Genomic DNA, 19,434 nt, shown 5'->3' with positions numbered 1-19,434 from the left:
GGATACTTTCTTCATCTGTCACACTGATTAATTAACAGCTCACAGTATGAGCCCTGAGCTTAAATAGCCTACTGAAACGAGGAGGAGAGATCAACTTTAATATTCCATAAAAAGCTGAAGAGGAAAAATGCTTTCCTTACTATGAAGGGATCTGTCTTCTAATAATAAAAAATTAACTAATTTCTGTTCAGTTACATTACATGAGGAGATGAAAGCACCCAGCTTGTGAAGGAAGATTGCAGGAAAGGATTAGGACAGAAGTTGGAGAAGACTTAAGCATTTTAAATTAAACTGTTGGTTGGTCAGAAATAACCAAGTCTTGAACACCAGCAAAATTATTTTCATCATCATTAAGAAAAGCCAGTTTATCAACTCATAATGAGCAAATCTATAAAAACACAGTACCATTGCCTGTAAAGATCTATGGGGAAAAGGCATGCAATTACATGAAATGGAGAGCTGCTAAAACCTTAAAGCTAAAGCTGGTTTTAGCCAAAGTATTTGTTGTTCTCTCACACACACCTCTTTCCCAAACTGTTACAGTCTGGCAATTATTTCAGGAGTTTGACTTTCAACAACTGCAAGTTCTCCCCCCTTTTTTAAGCCCCTCCAGTACTGCTGAGTGGGCAAAAATTACAGATGCAAGAAAAGCTGACAAATGAGTGCAAGGCCCCTCCTCTCCAGTGCCTCGACAGTCAGAGCCCCTGCCAAAACATGCCTGAAAGCTAGTGAGGAGACAAAGACACAAAGATTCCATTTTTTCAGGGAAAGTAGATTTCATGTAGAAACTGCTAGGGAGAAGAATAGCACACAGGCACACATGTAATCTCAAAAGCAGAGCAGGAATGAATGTTTCAAGAAAAAGGGAAATTATATATGCTTATTGAGTAAGCTCAACAAATGCTATTTGAGGCACGGCTCTTTTTAAACTGCTAAGTGCTACAGGGGGTAGGAGAGGGAAAGCTCCCATCAAGTCAGAAAAAACATTTTCAGTCATGGAGAACCTTCAGTTTAACTCAATTCAAAGTAAGAGTTCACCACTGTTGCTCTAAATGATCTGATAATGCTGTAGTACACAACCAAAACAAAGTAAATCCAGCTTTTTAGCTCAAATCTGTTCAACTATGTTTACTACTAAAAGATGCTTCACCCAGGGTGTTGTTAATAAAGATGTAATGAGTTTAAAAGCCTGGCACGTAGGCACATCCAAGTTTTCGAGCTTTTCATAACAAGTTTACTACTTTCATGAGTGGCATTCCTCACTGAGCTGGAACAGGTCTGCCTCTGAGCAGGAGAGCGAGGTGAATGCAGTCAAGCAGAGCAGGAGAAAAAGCAACAATAGGATTTCTTCTTGAAACTAGTCAAAGTTGGGGGAAAGTCCAATTTATGGTGAGGAAGATTCGGGACAACTCAAGATTGTCACTAATTTAAAAATAAAAAAGGATATTCACAACAGCATATAAGATTAAATATTATTTAAAATGTGATTCCAGTCCTTCAGGACTCAGTGGCAAAAGAGGCTAGTGTTAAAAATAACACAACCTCCCACCAGATGGGCAGTTTAGGAAGTAGAAGTGTAAATTGGAGTTTTTAGTCATCAGAAAGGTTTTCAAAATGGTCCCAGCTCTGATAATTAGTGCTCATCATCATGTAGCCTTCTTACAAACTCTCCATTTGTAATATACTTTGGCTTATGGGAGGCTGCTTCTACAGAGGCACTCAAATTCAGCCAAAGTCTTCCGAAGTCTTGCAGCAGAACATTAATGCAGTATAAACAGAACATAGAAAATGATATATAATAAACATTCTAGAAATGTGAATAATGCCCTGAATCGACAGGTTTGTGACTGAGGATAAACAACTGCTGAGAGCACTCTAAAAAGCCCCTCAAGGGCCCTTTGCCTTGCAGGAAGAGCCATGGGCAGAGAGCTCAGCTCTCTGCTGGGTTCACCCTCATGTTGCCTTTCCTTCAGCCCATGAGGATGTGGCACATTTCTGACTCTGAACCCAGGTGCTGCCTCTCTTCCCCTTCTGTCTGCTCGTGAAGACTGCTCTGCCAAAAGACTTAAGAAAGAAAGGGCTGGTAATCCTTTGACTAACTAATGAAGCCCCTTCAGAATATCAACACTGATTGTTACAAAAGGATTGGGGATAGTCCAGAACTATTTATTAAAAAAAACTCAAACCAAAACCCAGCCCTATTCTCCACATTATACCTGAGGTGAAGTACCAGGAACATCAGAAAACTTGAACACTGCCCATTTTAGTTACAAATCCACTTTTTTTTTCATAAAATTTCTTTACATTCCTTTGGTTGATCCCACTATCCTCTCACTTGGTAAGTCTAGGCATATTCTAACACTTCAAAGCCAGTTAGTATCTAAATTATTTTGGGGTTTTTTAATGCATTTTACCATCCAACCATCACTCAGCCCCTCCTAAATGCATAGCTGTGTCCATTTAGTCTCCGTTCTCAACCAGACCAAACCACCATTTTCATTTTGTTACTACAGAGAGATCCTAGATGTTGTCTTACTGCAGAGATGAAAAATAAGTCTGCATCTCCAAGTCAGATACACCTACTGCCACTTTCCCCTCACTTCAAATTTTCACAAACTGAATCCCAAACTCTTCTTCTACCCCATCCACCCTGAAAGTAGAACTGCTGTCCTTGTACACATAAATCAAGAATAATATGACTGCCTGATTTCCAGGAATATTCCAAGATAAAAAGAGATTTAGTTCTGAGGTCAGATTCTAGAAATGCTGAGAGAAGAGCTATATGAAAAAAAAAAAAAGGACTGCAGTTAATGACTTAGGTAACAGAAACAGCAGAGAATGAAATAAGATTTACAAACAGCTACAAACATGCTTTATCTTATACAGCTGGTAAACTCATTCTTCAGAGTATCATTACAAAGTAATCTTCACAAAGAAAACTCAGATTATAGAAAGAGCGCAGCAGTGAAAAATATTATCGCTTGATTTCACACATGTTCTGTCACTCACCTAACACTATTCCTATCTAAATACTTTTAAAGATGACTTGAAAAACAAATGTTAACATTATTTCAACCTATAGAAGCTGCTGAAAGTCAACATGAAATCTTGCATCTGTGTCTAATGTCTGTCGCTGCCACAGAGCTCATTTTAATGGCCTCACGTCCAGGCAGTGTGTGGCACTGGGCTTGAAAAGGAAGGAGACTTATGTTTTCCTTGGCACTGGTACAGCATAGGTCCTTAGCATGAAATTTATTAGCATTAATGGGCATTGTGTAATTAAAGCACTGTGCTTTAATGCCCTGAGGGGTGATGGGGCTTTTTCATGTCCTATAAAATAGACAAATAAAAAATGTGAGACTTTTTAAAGCTATTCAAAGAATTCAAACGTGCATGTCCCCCCATTAACCATAATAGAGGAGGCGTAGCTGAACAAGATGGATCCGAAATTCTCAAAATGTCTTCCATGAAACCACAAGATGGTTAATACTAGACACCAGGTTTTTTGAGAACATGCTATGTAATTACAGTATTTTGCAAGGCCACAAGTTCTTCAAAAAGTAACCATTAGACCACTAAAAAGTATAGATTTGAAAAAAAATATTTTTAGATCTAATATACTGTACTTAGTACTAAACCTGTTTAAAGGAGTCCAATTTAATAAAGTGGCTTTGAGAAGCAACTCAGATATTTGTTACTTGAGCCCTGGCATTTTCTTTCCTGAATGCCAAGAATTTAGAAGGCTTTGAGAATCCCATCACCTAACCTACTGCACTTCAGTGACAGGGGGAAGCATTTATGTAGTTCCTCATGTGCTTTTGAATACCACAGGCTGAGATTGGAATAATATTCAGAGCTACTAAAAAACTGCAGGAGTGGTGCCGGTTTCATTAGGATTGATGCATGTCAGCAGTAAAGATCAGACTGTTACCTAGACCTGCATTTCAGTAGTTAAGCAGGATTAATTTTCTGTAAGAGATAAAAACCAACATACACAGGTCTAGTATTTGATTTTTCAGAAACTGATCTTGCCAACACTTATCTGTAGTACTGCAAAATAATCTTGGAGCTCATTTTCTGGCAATTTTTTATTGTATCATATGATCCTACATGAACAGCAAGTCCAAACAGCATGGAGAAAACACCACTGATATAACATTTTAGGATGCTTAAACTATTGAAAATATAAGGACTAATGACAGTATTGTGTCACCTCTCAATATTCTGAATAATCTAATTGCACTTAGAGCTGGCTTGAAGTAAAACTTATTTTATCTGAAGAAAAAGTTAGTATAGATTCTACAAAACCACTAAGACCTTTACAGTGACACTAGCAATTTTTCCTAGGGGAATGTCAAGATCAATTATTGGCTGATCTATTGGACATATCCTGAGGTATCAAACAAAATTCTTTATTTCTTTACCTTCTAGACAAATCACCACAGAGCAGCAATGAAGAGAGCTGAGGGCAATTTGACCAGCATCATCTGTGTCAGTTCCCCAGAAGTCGATGAAACACGTGATGGGGTCTCCAAGGTACATCCCAGACCCAAGTTGCTGTGCCATTCAATTAGTAAATTATTAAAACAAGATGTTTTCTTCGATTACATTAAGATACTGGCAGCAGGGAGGGCTATTACCTTCCATCGAGGAGCCTGTCTTCCCAAATTATGCGGTTTATTAACACGTCATTAACAATGCGCCACCTCAGCCAAAATGATCAGTGGTCTCAGGTACAAAGTAAAGATCATTACAGAACAACACCACCTGCCTCATTTGAGCAAATCAAGTAAGTACATCTGAATCACTGACTGCACAAAAATATTCAAATGCTAGTTTTCATCCTCAGCTTTGTGCCTTTTTTGCCGAGCCCATAAGCCTTCTTCTGAGGAATCAAGAGAACCTTGAAGAGATAGAGTTAAACAGAGAAGTTCTTGAAACTAAACCATTTTCTTTTCAAAAGAACAGGACCCCAGGTAAATGATGCCTTTTAATACAGCACATGAAAATTTCAATTATGGAAATCATTATTCTAGGCATTATGTGCCATTTTATATTCCCAGCAGGATGTTTTTCATCTCATCAAGAGTTTCCAAGTCTGTTTAGTGCTCCTGTATATGCAAAACACATTTAAGGGCCCCCAAGAAGATCTGTTAATTAAAAAGCCTAGTCAAGTGGTCAGACAGATTGGAACTTGAGGATTATAGGTAAGAGGGATGAAATGAAGGCTTGGAAATTATAATTTCTCTTTCTGTGGTAGCAGCCAAAGCAGCTGTTATAAACTGGGCAAATTAAAGATTTGGCTGACTAAGCCAGCAGTCTGGAAACAAGACATTGCAAAAACATAACAGCAAGTCATTTGCACCCCACTTTTAAAAAACCAAAAGTGCTGACCATTTGTTTTTTACTCTCTTCCTGTTATTCTGATCTGTCACAAATGTCCTCCAGCTGGTACCCTTCCAGCCCTTGTTCACCAGTTCTAGTTTCCCACCCCCATCTTAGGGAGTTAGTAGTAATTCCCAGGACTGTGGACAAGTGCTCCATAGTGGGAGTAGTCAGCAAACAGAAATGGACATGTTTAACAGAAGAGCAGGTGAAATAACAGAGTTGAAGTTCTATTCTTTGTTTTTATACGAACAACTCTCATATGAAAAAAAAGTCTTCTCATACTGAACAATATTGATCATTCCTTGAGAGCCGTTTCATCTGCCCAGTACAGTCAGCATCTAGCTACAGAAAGGTCTCCATTTAGAAAAGCCAGGTTGCCACCACACTTTCCAGATACATTTAATAAATGTCTTGTAATTGACTATTTTCAGGGGAAAAACCCCCTAACAATCCAACCTTTTTTCTTTCTACATTTTCTGGTCTGTTTTCACAAATAATCTTAAAAGGGCTAAAAATAGTTTTTGTCATGAGCTAATGAGGCTATGCATATTTTTTCCATATCAGAAAGTGGTGAAGGATCTATAAATAAGTTACTTAAAGACCCAAAAACCATCCCAGAACAACCTCTCAACAGCAGATATGACTTCCTTTTAGAAGCAGAATAAACATTAGTTGCTTTGTTTAGACAGCTTTTAGGTCAGTGTTACTAAGCTAGAATTTGTCTCAATTTATATTAACATAAACCTGTGGCTATTTTTAATCTCATTTTATACATCATGAATGAATACCTCCCAATCTATTTCCTCTATGTTTATTTGTATTCAAGACAAACTCATCATTTCAGATGTGTGGTGGATGAATTTTTAAGTGTTGCCATCTCAGTACTACACTAATGATGCTGTTAATAATATTGCTACATTGAAACGTTGCATCTGATTTAAAGTACACTCAAGCCCTTTGCAAACAATTATTCATTAAATACATTTGAAAACTGTTTATGAGATTCATACCATAAATCTTTAACAGACACAAAATTGATACAGGCAAGCTGAGCACTCCATTTTTTATCAGCAATTAGTTTTAGGTGGCATGGGGCCTTTGTCTGATGCTTTTACCTGAAACAAATCAATTGCCATTTTGCATTTTCATACAAGTCTAAGAGCATGAGAAAACAGAAGAAGAATTCTAAAGGTTAAACCCCATATTCAGTACAGTCTCTCCCCCGCCCCTCTGTTATAGTGGGTATTTGAGGAGGTTCTTTACATCTCCTCCCACACAGTTTCTCTGCTTCATAAGCAGAAAGCAGCTGCTGGTTCTTTCAAGTCTAGCGGTTAGTTGACATTTACCAGCAGTTTATGGTTTCATTCTACCTTAGCAAGGAAAAGAGCTAGAATATCAGCTTTAAAGAGTGAATACTAAATCTTTCTATTTTAATCCCCTCCCCACCGCAAACTGGAGGTGCCTGCAGCCAAGATTTTTGGTGGGACTTAAGGAAGGGGCAAAAACAATCTGTGAACCAGCACAGAGAATAGGACCAATGGGTCCTGGCTTTACTGTAAAATTCTTTCCCCTGGAAAACACCTCAACGCAACTCTTGACCAGTAGTGCTGATTTAATTTCCCTCTCTATCCCCCTTCCTAAAAAACTGCTGTGCACAATGTTGGTTACTTGACAAACAATATATGACTTGACAAACTTGGCAGCATTATTTAGAAACTGCCATAAAAAGAAAGAAAAATTTTGCATTTATACGTAGGATATGATGGTAGAGATGGGAGTAATGAGAAAGTTCTAGGGTACACCACAGAAAACACTATTTTCCATAGGAGGGAGATAAAACCCAGCTGAAACATACAAAGAAAGATGTTATGTCCTGCAAACATTGCCTAGCACGCTCACGTGAAAGGTTACCCCCCCCACAGTTTAACTCCCCCCTCCAGGCACAAGCACACAGGCTGTGACACAGTCTTGACGTCTGACTTTGCTCTCAGAAAAATGCACTGATATGGCTTTAAGGTTTGTCTTTCTGAAATTTGTCTTGAAAGTAATGAAAATTATCATTTGCTAAATACATGAAATTAATATATCAAAATACAGATGAAAAATAGTACTGTCCTGGCCACTGTTTCAACAGTGGAAGGCTCTTGCTAAAATAATTTTCAGATTTCCAGGTTTTTGAACTCATAATAAACAAAATGTAGCCAGAGATGGCTCTCTTTTAGGGCAGGTTTATACACAGGGTAACCAGGAAAACAGAGGTGATCTGATAAACAAAATTCCCCCCAAATCAGAAGGTTAAAAATGCCATAACTGTAGTTGTTAACAACCTGCTAAAACCCCCAGTAAACCTAAACTCAGAAGTCACTTAGCTGGTAAGACTGCGTTCATTTCATGGACTTTTTCAGAGCAGAAATACAGAGTACAAAAACCTTTTATCTGATAATGTTTACTAACAAAGAATTTTAAAGAGGTAATATTAACAGGACTGCTGTAGATGCAAAAAGGAACTTGGAACATGCAATTACTGGATGGCTCCAAACTTTACCTAACGCGTTTAAAGCCACAAAAGTAAACTATCCCAGACAGCTCAGCACACAGACAAGAAAATGCCATACTGTTTTTTCCAGGTATAGGTCAGGACATTTTAAGACATCTATGATTGAACTGGGTCTCTTCTTCCTAAATCAAGGCTTCCATGACTGAACATTATAGAGGCAGTTATAAAAGCCATACTGGCTCCCAACATCTGCAGGAACTCAGTAGTGCAGCAGTTTGCTGCACACATGTTAAACAGGCAGCACTAAAAACTATAAAAACAGGTCAAAGCAAAATGAAAAAGTACTTGAAATGAAGAATTTCACATCAATAACAGGAAGAAAACATGGAGACAACCTTTTCTGCAGGTCAGCAAGCTAAAAGCAGTAAGGGAAAAAGCAGTTTGCAGCAATCCACACACAATAGGTCTTGAGCATTACTTCTTTTTATTATGTATTGCACCTACAGGGCACTAGATTTTTCTAAACAGCAACCAAAGCATACTTTCAAGTCCATCCAACAAACATCTGAACGAACGACATCGTAGACTGAAATATTTCAAAGAGATCAAACATACACCAATGGTTACCTCTTGTTCCCTTGAATTAAAAGTGAAGAGCAGTTTATCTGGAAAGCAGAACCTAATTTTTAAAATATCTTTTCTAAAGAATAAAGGAGAAAAGCACCAATCTTTAGGCAAGGTGGGAAATCAGCTGGAGATGGACTGCAATGTCTGCTTCTTTTTGCAAAATAGTGATTCAGAAGCACATTCAAAACCACATTTAAGTGGTAAACATTAAAACATGAAGTAATGAAAGTGAGGATCAAGGGAGCATGATCCAAGGATCACCTTTCTTCCCCCACTGATAGAAGCTTTAGAGAAAATCAGATCTATCAGTATTCAAGTACATTAAAAAAACAATCTGGAGTATCTTAGCACACATGCTTTTAGACAGATATTTGACTGATTTCAATTAGCATTTGTACTTCAAAAGAGATGATGTAAGTCAGAGCAGCTAAGATTTTTTTCATGTTTCTGTATGAATGGAAAAGAGATCTAGACACATCAGACTGACACAGACACATCAGACACATCTTCCAAAGAGAGTCACTGTGGCTTTATGAAGAGGGTTTTTTTCCCCCTCAAACTTGTTTACTTCTGTTTGGTTTTGAATTTTTTAAAGAAGCTCTCACATTTTAAACATTAGCTCTAGTTTTCCACAAAAAGTAAAATAAGTACACCTACAAGTGCACAGACAGCAAGGTGTTTCTTTGCAATACTCAGTAGAATCAACACAAGAATTTTCCATGGCTCCAGAGCTCTTCAGCCACAGCATCCTCCTTACATACAGTTGCTTCAATTTCATTACTGAGAGCAAACTATATCCTTATTATACTTTTCTCATTCCTGGACAACATGAACAATGGATCTATGCATTACTGTTAAGACTGATCAGAAAATAATATTCCTTTCTCAGAGTGATAAAAAGATTTTTGCAATTTTATTATTAGACTAAAGGGAAGTATGTCTAAGTTATTTTAATTTTCTTTTGGGAAAAGGAGCTTATCGTAAAAGAAAGAGGAGGAGAAAACTTAGGCAGCATGATCACTTTCCAGATAGATAATCTGATCATCAAGACTTGAACAGAAAATATCAGAAACCCAGGTTTCCAAGCCCTTCTCCAAAGACAACAGAGCTCTGACATTCTGGATGCACACCAAAACACCAGGCCATCAACCCTTCTAGGGCAGCAAGGGGGCTTTTTTTCCTTTTCTCACACAAAAGGCCTTCCCAGAAAAATTTCCATTAAAATATGTATTTCATCAAAACCTCCTGCATTTTCCCCACAGAGGAAAAAAAATATTCAGTTTTCAACCAGATGTAGTTACAGTTTTGCATAGAACTGCAATTGCAGGGAAAAACTAACAGAATGAGAAAAACAAAAAAACTTCTATAAAGTTCTGGTAATACTTTTAATCATATTACAAGCTTAATGCATTACATTAATTTTTTAAATTAACACAGTTGGACTTTTAGATCAAACAGAGAAGGAAAAAAAAGATTTCTATCCAACAAAAGCATGTTATAAAAACACTGCTGCTCAAAACAGGTCAAGTATTTTCTTGTGCCTGTAGACTAACAAATGGGATTTTCCATAAGGTAGTCATTAGGTGTTTTGTCTTTATTTTTGTTACTTTTTAAAATGGTAATATATAATTTCTATCCCTCTATTTAATACACTCTAATCTGTATTCCTGGAAATAGCAATTTTCTTAAGACACTTCTTTTGCCATTAGTTGTGATAGGATTGCTTTCTCTCATGTTTGCATTTTGCAGACCACAAGACTCAGAAGATCACTGTGGAAGAAAGACACTGGGCCAACCCATTCTGTTGATATGACAAAGTCCAGCCCAGTTTGGTGTTCCTTCCACCCTGAAGGAGTCTCACATCAGGTAGTAGAAGCTAACTTATTTCTTTGCTGTTGAATGACTACCCATTTTTTCCCCAGCCTTCCTCATTAGGCAAAATTAACATTTGAATATTCTGGAGAGCCTTTAAATTGCTGCTGTCCAAGGGCCACAATAAGATGTGGGAATTCCCCCCAGTCTGGGGGAAGAAGGGGGCTGGTTCTGCAGACCCCCACACCTTCCCTTTCTCACAGAGCCGAGTCCATTAGAACTGGCAGGGCATGCAGAGCACAGGAGAGAGGGCTAATTGAGTTTAAAAGCTGTGTAGCTGCAGTCTCATTTAGGAAATGCCTCCAGGCCTGCTCAAGAGTTTAGTAATAAACCTAGACCACAAAGCAAACTGAATGTTCAACTCTACATGCCCAGAAGGGAGAGAAGATCCTTTTCTCCACACTCCTAAGCTCATGTTGTTAGCCCCTCCAATCTTTCTCCCACAAAGTAGGATTCCAGGAATCATCACCATTTTTCTTATCCTGAAGGCAGACCTGCATACTGTTAACAGTTTCTATAATCTTGATTACAAATTTCTATTACAATAAAACATCAGTATCATCACATGAAATCAAGAATCTGTCTTGCTAAATTTTGCTAAAAAAAGTCACTTTCAGCCTAAGCCAATTTGGAAAATAGAAATGGCCACAGAGAGTTTCAGAACAGAAAAAAATTCACATTTGATCTTTTCTGTCACAAGTGGCAACTATAGTTGGTACATGACAAGATTTCTGTCCTAATCAACTGATCACTAAGGCATTTAAATCATCTGTAGAGATGATTTAAAATGAAATAATCCACAACCAGAATATTCACAGTATTTAATGGAGCTATTAAGTATGGAAGGAACCTGGGACCAGCCCCCAACCCAGTCATGAATACATTCAAGAAATTTGAATAGATGCACATTTGACCATAGAAGGACATATTCTGAAATAATACCAAAAATATGGGAACAACCACAACTAAAGGTGTTCTCACATGCTTTGTTTTTACTGACTCCAAGCTTTATTAAGCATTTAGTGTCCTATAAAAACAGCTCCATGAAACAGCAGGAGAAATACGAAAGCTGAACGTCCAGAAACTCTTAGATAGATACAAACTGTAATCATGACTAGAGCAAGAACTCGCACGATTAAATTGAAGGGTCTAGAGCCCAAGCTCATTCAGGAGAAACTGAGGGAAGTGGGGTTATGAAGTCTGGAGGCTCAGGGGAGAATTTATCACTCTCTATAAGTACCTTACAGGAGGCTGCAGCAGAGCATATCTGAGTATCAAGTGTCCTTTTTCCCCAAGTAACGAGTGATAGGATAAGAGAAAATGGCCTCAAGTTGCACCAGGGGCCATTTAGATATGATATTAGGAAAAAATTCTCCACCAAAAAGCCTGTCAAGCATTGGAAAAGGGTTCCCAGAGAAGTGATGAAGTCACCATCCCTGGAGGTACTTAAAAGACACGCACACATGGTGCTCTGGGACAAGACTTAAGTAGTAGACCTGGCAGTGGTAGGTTTGCTGCTGGACACAATGATCTCACATGCCTTTTCCAATGTGAATTATTGAATGAATGACAGGTTCAAATCACTGGCTGTTTTACCATGTACTCTGCTTTAGATAATGGCTAATTCCTTCCTTATATGACACTTAAAATGTCATAATTATATTCTCAAATGCAAGTGGTTCTTGCCATCACCTGGGCCATATGAATGCATTTAAAGACTGAAATCCATAATAGAATTTCCTTCCTAATGTATACACACATTCCTACAGCCACAGTGAAATTATTTCTACAGATACAGCATTATCAGAGAGCCAAATTGTATCCTTGCTGTCCAACAATTACAGCACTGCTCCATAGAGCAAAAACAGGAACATCTGGAATTCTGTTCTTGTGAGGGCAGCTGGGACTGCACTGCTACATCAGGAAATGAACTGTGCTCAGGTTATAAAATATACTTGGGGCTGATCACAGAAAACTAACAACCATCCTGGTATTGAAGAAATTACTTGTGTACAAGGTATAAGGGAAAATTTGTCAAAGTGCATGGTGTGTTTTTCTGACACGGAGAAATTGTGCAGATTCACTCTATATTTAAATCCCATTGAGTTCCCTTTCATTTCAGAAATTATTTCGTAAGTAGGAAAACAGTGTGATAACTAAGACTGATTTTACCAAACCTGCCACTAAGGAGAGTTATTTCACTAACTCATACTCTGATCTAACTAAAACCAAGTTTGGGTAAATGTTATCTGTCACTTCTCTCAGGTTCTGCTTTGGTTTCATGTTACTCCTCAGAGTTTGTGCCAAAAAGTGCAAGACAAATTATTAGCTTCACTTCAGACAAAACTGAAAAGTACTGATCTCAGTAGCCAGGAATAGTGGCCTACATAAAATCTTTATTTATTAATATTATTGAGTGTAGTGGTTTGAAGTGACTTGGTTTTTGGTTAAGGGAAAAACCAAGCAGGCTGGGCCAGCACTGAACCCACTACACTGAGAAAGAAATAAACAAAGACATTTGCTTTCAGTTGGCCAATCATACCATTTTGTATTTTATTGACTGTTCTGATCAAGATTCCTTCCGAGATCAAAACATTCATAAGATACCTTCTTTGCACATATTGCACATGAATATTTTGGAAGAACCTGAGTTGTTCTCTGAATGCATAGGTTTTGTAGAAAGCCATTTTGATGATCACAGACTTGAAAGACCCTGTTTCTATACACTTGAGACACACTAGATAAAGAAAATGCCCAATAAATTACTTCTGCTAAGATGCAAAGTTGCTAAATTAATACAAAATTAATAAGAATTAATTATTCTTCTTCAATTCTATTTACCTTCAGTATTAAGTAGATCCATGTCTACTCCATATGCTTTGAATATTATGTATTATTTGTTTTTAAGTGAGAAAAGAAAGGCATACCTAACTACCCACATTCAAATTTGAGACTTGTACTATAAAGAGAAACCACTTTGCTGAAACTCCATACCTATGCCTTTAACAACTTCAAATATTTTGTTTTAGTTCATGGAGTATAAATTGGCTTTAAGTTTTGTTAACACTGCATGAATATTTTGACAAGAGTTCATCCACTTAGCCAAAATTAGAAGCAGCTAAGTATTTACATGGTATAGTACCAGACCTACACACAGTGAACCAGTTTAAAAGGGGGAAAAAAGCCTCAGTGAGATTTTACAAAGACATTCGATAAGGATAAAGAAATAATGCAACTATTGTAACAGTCTCCTGTTAGAAGTGGTGGAGCACTTTAAACAAGTTTTACTTACACAGCATTTCTTCTCCTCCTTTGAAATATGCTCTGAAAAAAGCTTCACAATTAAGATATTGTATACATTTTGCAAGGTTTTCAAAGATCAGGAACTGTTTCTGGAAAGACTCACTCCAATTTGGCAAATAATTAGAGCAAACATTACACCAAGGTGCATTAAATGTTTGACATCTGTGAGGGTACAGAAACATATGCTTGCACACAGTTAAATTCAATAAGAAAAACTAAGTCAGATATAATTTTAAATGGGGGCAAGAAAGAAAAAGGAAAAAAGAGAGCAAGGGAAAGGACAAGAAGTTTAAGTGGTAGAAAACATTACAACAGCCAAGTGGAAACAAATGAGATATTATAGCCAGGGTTCAGTCACAGGACTATGTGTAACTCTGTTACAGCTGAGCACCAAGAGCTTCTGGTGAAACTAGTGCTGTGTGTGACTTTAGGAAAAGGATAAAGAAGCATATTCAAAAGACAACGAGCACAAAGAAAACACAGTCACGACTATGGACAATGGTGAATTCTGTACCGAATGTGTGAACAGGACATGAGTGAGGCAAAATAGAACCAGCTCCCCTTTGCCTGGGATTTTTGCAGTGACATAAGCCAAGCAATCTAAACAGAAAATGTCTGTGCTAGGAGAAGAAGACATAAAACACCACAAAAACAAACTGCTTTCCTCATGGAAGAATGGTAACTTTGGACAACATTTGGCATTACAAGTTCAAAGGGTTATTTCATCTGCATTTTAAGTACAGACCCAGAGATTTTACAGTATTCCTGTCTCCACACTATTGTTTTGTGTGCCATTAATGGCATTTAAATTATAGACCTGCTGCAGCCATGTAGTCAAAACACCACATCACCCGATGAGACACTGCATTATAATGTCAGTGTGTCTGTGTTTTAGCTGTGCTTTCATATACTCTACTTCTCTTCAATCACCCTTTTTCTCTGCAAAGGGATAGATACAAGAGACAAGTCTATCTTTAGCTCCACAAAAATTTCTTACTCAGGCAGCTGCAACACTTCATTCATCACATATCCAAGTCTCCTGTTTACAGCAATGAAATTTTTAGACGTACAAATAGTACAGAGGCAGATTTAAAAAAATCATGGAGAATTTAAAAATACAGGATATGGCTAGGGAGTCAGAAATAATATGCTTCAAAGCAAACTAATTTCTAAACTATATCAGGAGGGATTTTCTCATTTCTTTTGGGTTATTTTGAGTATTAGGTATTTTTTGTATTTACTTCCAGTGAAGTATTTCATATTTGCTGAAATACTGTTTCCCACAAGCAAAATACTCTATGTATTGACCTTTACATACAGTTATTCACAATGACAAATATTGATTAAATAACAACTTATTCTTTGACAGAACCTTAAAAGAAAATATATTGACATTTCTAAACAATTGCATAACTAAATCTGAAACACTTCTTTTTCTAACTTATACTAATAAAAAGCTAAACTGGTCATAGCAAGTTACTGAAGAGCTGGGTACCAAATCCAGAATTTTAGCCAGCATTTAAAACTTTTTTCAATCTCAAAAGCTTCAAGCAAGCTATTTCAAGGTCACAAAACTCCTGAGGGGTGTGTGGGGAGACAGCTGCACCTATAAGCTGGTCTGCTGCTTGTAGCCCTCAAATGGGCTATAAGCCCATTGTAGCCATCTACATTGAGATGAAATATTTATATATGGAACAATCTTCAAGATTCCATTATTTCCTACTTTCTGCGTGTGTAATTCATCATTTCAAGCACTCAGATTCTCAAAGTATTCACATTAAGAAAAAAATGCACAATACTAAGTTAGTCAGCTAATTTTATTCTGTATTGGCTTATTTTTAATGTCATATGCAAACCAGCATTGATTTTTGCTTATTAAAGGCATAGTCTCAATTCAGAAGAGATAAATATCAGGAATTCATGAAAACTTTCGTGCATGTTCTAAACTTGCCAAGAACATCTAGGGCGATTGAATATGTTTAACAGGTCAACTAAACTTTTACAATTGTTTCTGCTGAGCAAGGGAAGACAAAGCAGCCTACAACTTTCTTTCAAAATCTTGAAATTATTTTACTTTTTTCTAAATGAGAAAACTTTTAATATCTTAGCAATGTAGTTCCTTTATTTCTTTGTTTCCCCCCTCAATGTGATGTGATTTGTCTCCTCCTACACTCCATTTTCAATATCATCCCAAGTTACAATGATTTGGCATTGGACAGAGGACTATGGAATCATAACAAAATTCCACCCAGTTTTTCACTCATCATTTTTCAGTCAAACCACAGCAAAAGGCCACCCCACTGTAGGCATTGGAGAAATTCAAGCATATATAGGAAGATCCCAAATGTTTGGGTTTTTTTTCAAGTGTCAATAATCAAAGGATATATTTGCTATTCCTGACCTTTAGAACAGAAAGCTCAGTATCATTCAGATACAGAGACACTCTGGACATAAGTGAGGTTTGAAGGGACCTCAGTCCCTCACTAGTCCAGTGTGCTACTCAAACCTGAGGAAAACATGGCCTTACCCTGTGCTGGGTGACTTGTCCAAATGTGAAGTATCAGCAAGACAGAGGACACCAGCTTCCCCTCACATGTCAGTAATAATACAAGGCAAGATTTTATATATTTATGTGATAAAAAATGTACATAGGACCTTATATTAGCCAATGACTGAATTGAAAGAAATATACATTTTAGCTGTAACATTTAACTATTCTTCGTGACATGTGTTCTCCTTTGTGAAAAGAAACAGCTGTGGTATGTCAGATACTACCCATGGTAACTACTGCTAAATGCACTCAATTTACACAAGATCATTAGATAATGGTGTATTAGGTGACTTGGCAAGATCACCAAATCTTGATATGGATGATCCTTTGCAGATACTTTCAGTTTTTGAATCTGACCATACTTATCAATGCCCCAATTATATATGGTTTATATATGGTTTCTTTTCAATTCATGTCATTCACTACAACTACCTCAAAGGCTCTTAAGGAGTTGGTGAAGTCAGCCTAGACAAGATTCATTCAAGTACTGATGGTTTGTTCTGACAATTCACACAGAAAATCCTCCTTGCACAGAAGTAATCCTCCTTTCCTAAACTCAGCACAGACATTTCCATTTAACTTCACTGAGAGGAAAGTGAAGTAACATCAGGCCCTTTTCAAACCTGCTTTGAAGACATACTTTTTAGCCCAGAGGTAGCCCTGGAACAGCTCACCGTTTATATTATGTTTTGAATGTATCAATCCCCCCCAAAAGAATCTATTAAAAGATACGTAGTTTGAATTCTCAAAAACTGGAGGTCTTCTGCATAGAGCTTGCCTCCTTTAGTTGATTCAGTAAACAGGATCTCTGACCTTTAAATAAGGGTTAAAATACCAGATATTCTCTTCAGACATCTTTTCAAAAGATGTCGTATTGCCTGGCAAACATTTCATTCCTACTCAAAATCAGCTGGCTGTAACCTGTGTTTCAGGTATAGAATGAAGGAACTTGGGAAAATTAGAATACCTTTTACTCTGCCCCGTGCTCCAAATTGGGATATCAGGTCCATTTTTAAACTTACTGATATGTCCTATTGATGAGGCAGCAGGAAATTCACTGATAATAGGAAGGGGACTGCATTTGAACACAAACCAAAGTGAAAATGAACAGTACCCTCTGCATTCCCTCTTACAAATCACAAGCTCCATGTTAGACTATATGTTTCCAAGCTTTTCATGGATATTAATGGTTGAATGCATTCCATTTTACACGTTGTTATATGTTTTCATATCTTTTTCCTTTTAAATTGAAGGGAAACACCATTTTATTATAACATTTAGGATGTATCACAAAGAAATGGGTGTATTAAATTTCCAATGCATGTGTTCTTCAATGCTTGTAGAGAAAAACACAAAATTAAATATTTAGGTCAGTATATTTTCTAGCAGATATTATTGGTGGCATGCTGATACAAATAAGCCTTTACAAAAAGCAATACAAATACTTTTGTTTTCCTCTAAACTACATAGAAAGTTTTTGCTCTGTGAAGTCCAACAAACAAACAAAAATATTTGACACTGTAAAAATCCTTTTCCACTCTTGACCATCAGAGAAATCTATTATACTGTGTCTCAAAGACCCTCTTTTATTCAGACCATTCAGCCATGTTCCTGGTGACCAACTTGAATTTCCTGATAAAATATTTCTGTGTATTCATGAGTTACAAATTTTTCAGCCATTTCCCTGGTTTCTCCAGATAAACTCTTTCAACCACGTCTTCTAATTCCAACTTGCATACAATGATAGCCTGACTGTCTGGAATGCTTAATTGCTACAGACAAAAATCCAGCTGCACATGTTTAATCATTTCCTTGCAGAGTCAAGGAGTAACCACCTATGTTCAGGGACATGTGATGGGACCGATGGGGACACAAGGAGGTAGAAACTGTTCCTCCTGTCCACACTTTTCACTGCTCACCACCACTCAAATCCATAGGGTTGTAGAGAAAATTGCAGCAGGCCTACCATATCTATCATTTTTAAATACTGTTATAGATTTAATGATATGAAAATCTAATAAATTTGAGTAAAATTTAAGCTACTACAGTAGAAAGAGTTTGCATATCAGTTCAATAATTAATTACTTTTTTAATCAGATGATTAGATATCTTCTGGAGGGAACGTGAATTCGCATAATTCTGTTTTGCTGTTCATCCAGACATCTCTTTTTAAGCTGCAGGTTTGGACAAACATTTTCAGTCACATACCTGGCAGATGAAACATTATCAGCTTTCATTATTAATGCCTATGTTTGAGTTGAAGAAATATGGAGAGAATACCTGAAGAGTAAAGAAACCAAATCCAACTCCAAAAGAAAAAAGACTTTCCAAACCCACAGAAACATCTATACTTGCATTCTGGTCCTGCAAAAATACCTAATATAGGAAAATCTTTCTGATTATAATTTTCCCAAACATAAGAAAAGCAGGAAACTATGTAAATGCAGTATGATGAAAATGCCAAACCTAAACAGAATCACAAGTGAACATCCATGAAAATTTTAACAAAAAATTATATGAATAGTGCACTGAATTATCTTCAGTTTATAATTACCAACTAGTCATAAGCCACAGACACATAACCCCTTGCAATGCAATTGCCCAGCTGCCACAGTTCACAACAGAGAGAGCTCCCAAGGCTATTATTTCCCTTTTTCCAGTGCATTTCTGCAACATATTTTTGAGTTTTATCTTCAGAGTCCAGCTGGAAGCACGCTTCTGTTGGCAGCCCCAGTTTTCCCCTACAAACTCCCTCCCCCAAGAAGGGAAAATGCAGAATGGTGGTGCAGTGGTGGGAGAAGCAGGAAAGTAAAGGGGGAAAATACAATCAGAAGCAGTAGATGCAGTAGTTCCACAAGACCTGTGTATTAGGCAGCATCTTTTTAGTCATAATAACTCTGCATAAGTTATTACCTCATATAAGCACCTCATCATAAGCTATTACACACCACACCTCTCACAAGAATAGGCATGTTTGCCATGTTTCTGTGCTCTCATTTTACATAAGCAACCTTTGTTCTCCTTGTCTCAAAGTAACAAATGCAAAATCAAATGAAAGTCAGCAAGATTCATACTATAGCACATTTGTACAAGTAGTTTTTCCAAGTATGCCCAAAAGGCATCTAGTGAAGAGTAACGAAATTAATTTCAATTACCTAATCTTCTGAACTATAAACAAAAATCAGCATAAAGTTTC

The 19,434-nt window shown here is 37.2% G+C and overlaps 1 long non-coding RNA gene across 13 annotated transcripts in view; it reads left to right on the top strand.

The window, feature by feature from the left end:
- LOC139594240 (uncharacterized) overlaps window positions 1-19,434 on the top strand; it is a 61,809-nt gene that overhangs the window by 25,821 nt on the left and 16,554 nt on the right. For 11 of the 13 annotated variants that reach the window (XR_011680550.1, XR_011680552.1, XR_011680559.1 and 8 more), the window contains exons 2-3: window positions 4,432-4,536; window positions 10,262-10,378. This is a non-coding gene — a long non-coding RNA (uncharacterized lncRNA). Of the gene's footprint in view, window positions 1-4,431; window positions 4,537-4,561; window positions 4,790-10,261; window positions 10,379-19,434 lie in introns of those variants that run through there. The other 2 variants (XR_011680558.1, XR_011680553.1) reach the window with 2 other exon arrangements.

This window comes from Agelaius tricolor, unplaced genomic scaffold, assembly GCF_023055355.1.
Source record: "Agelaius tricolor isolate 1412-34295 unplaced genomic scaffold, bAgeTri1.0.p SCAF_11, whole genome shotgun sequence".
NCBI classification, from domain to species: domain Eukaryota; kingdom Metazoa; phylum Chordata; class Aves; order Passeriformes; family Icteridae; genus Agelaius; species Agelaius tricolor.
This window is presented reverse-complemented; position numbering and strand designations above follow the sequence as displayed.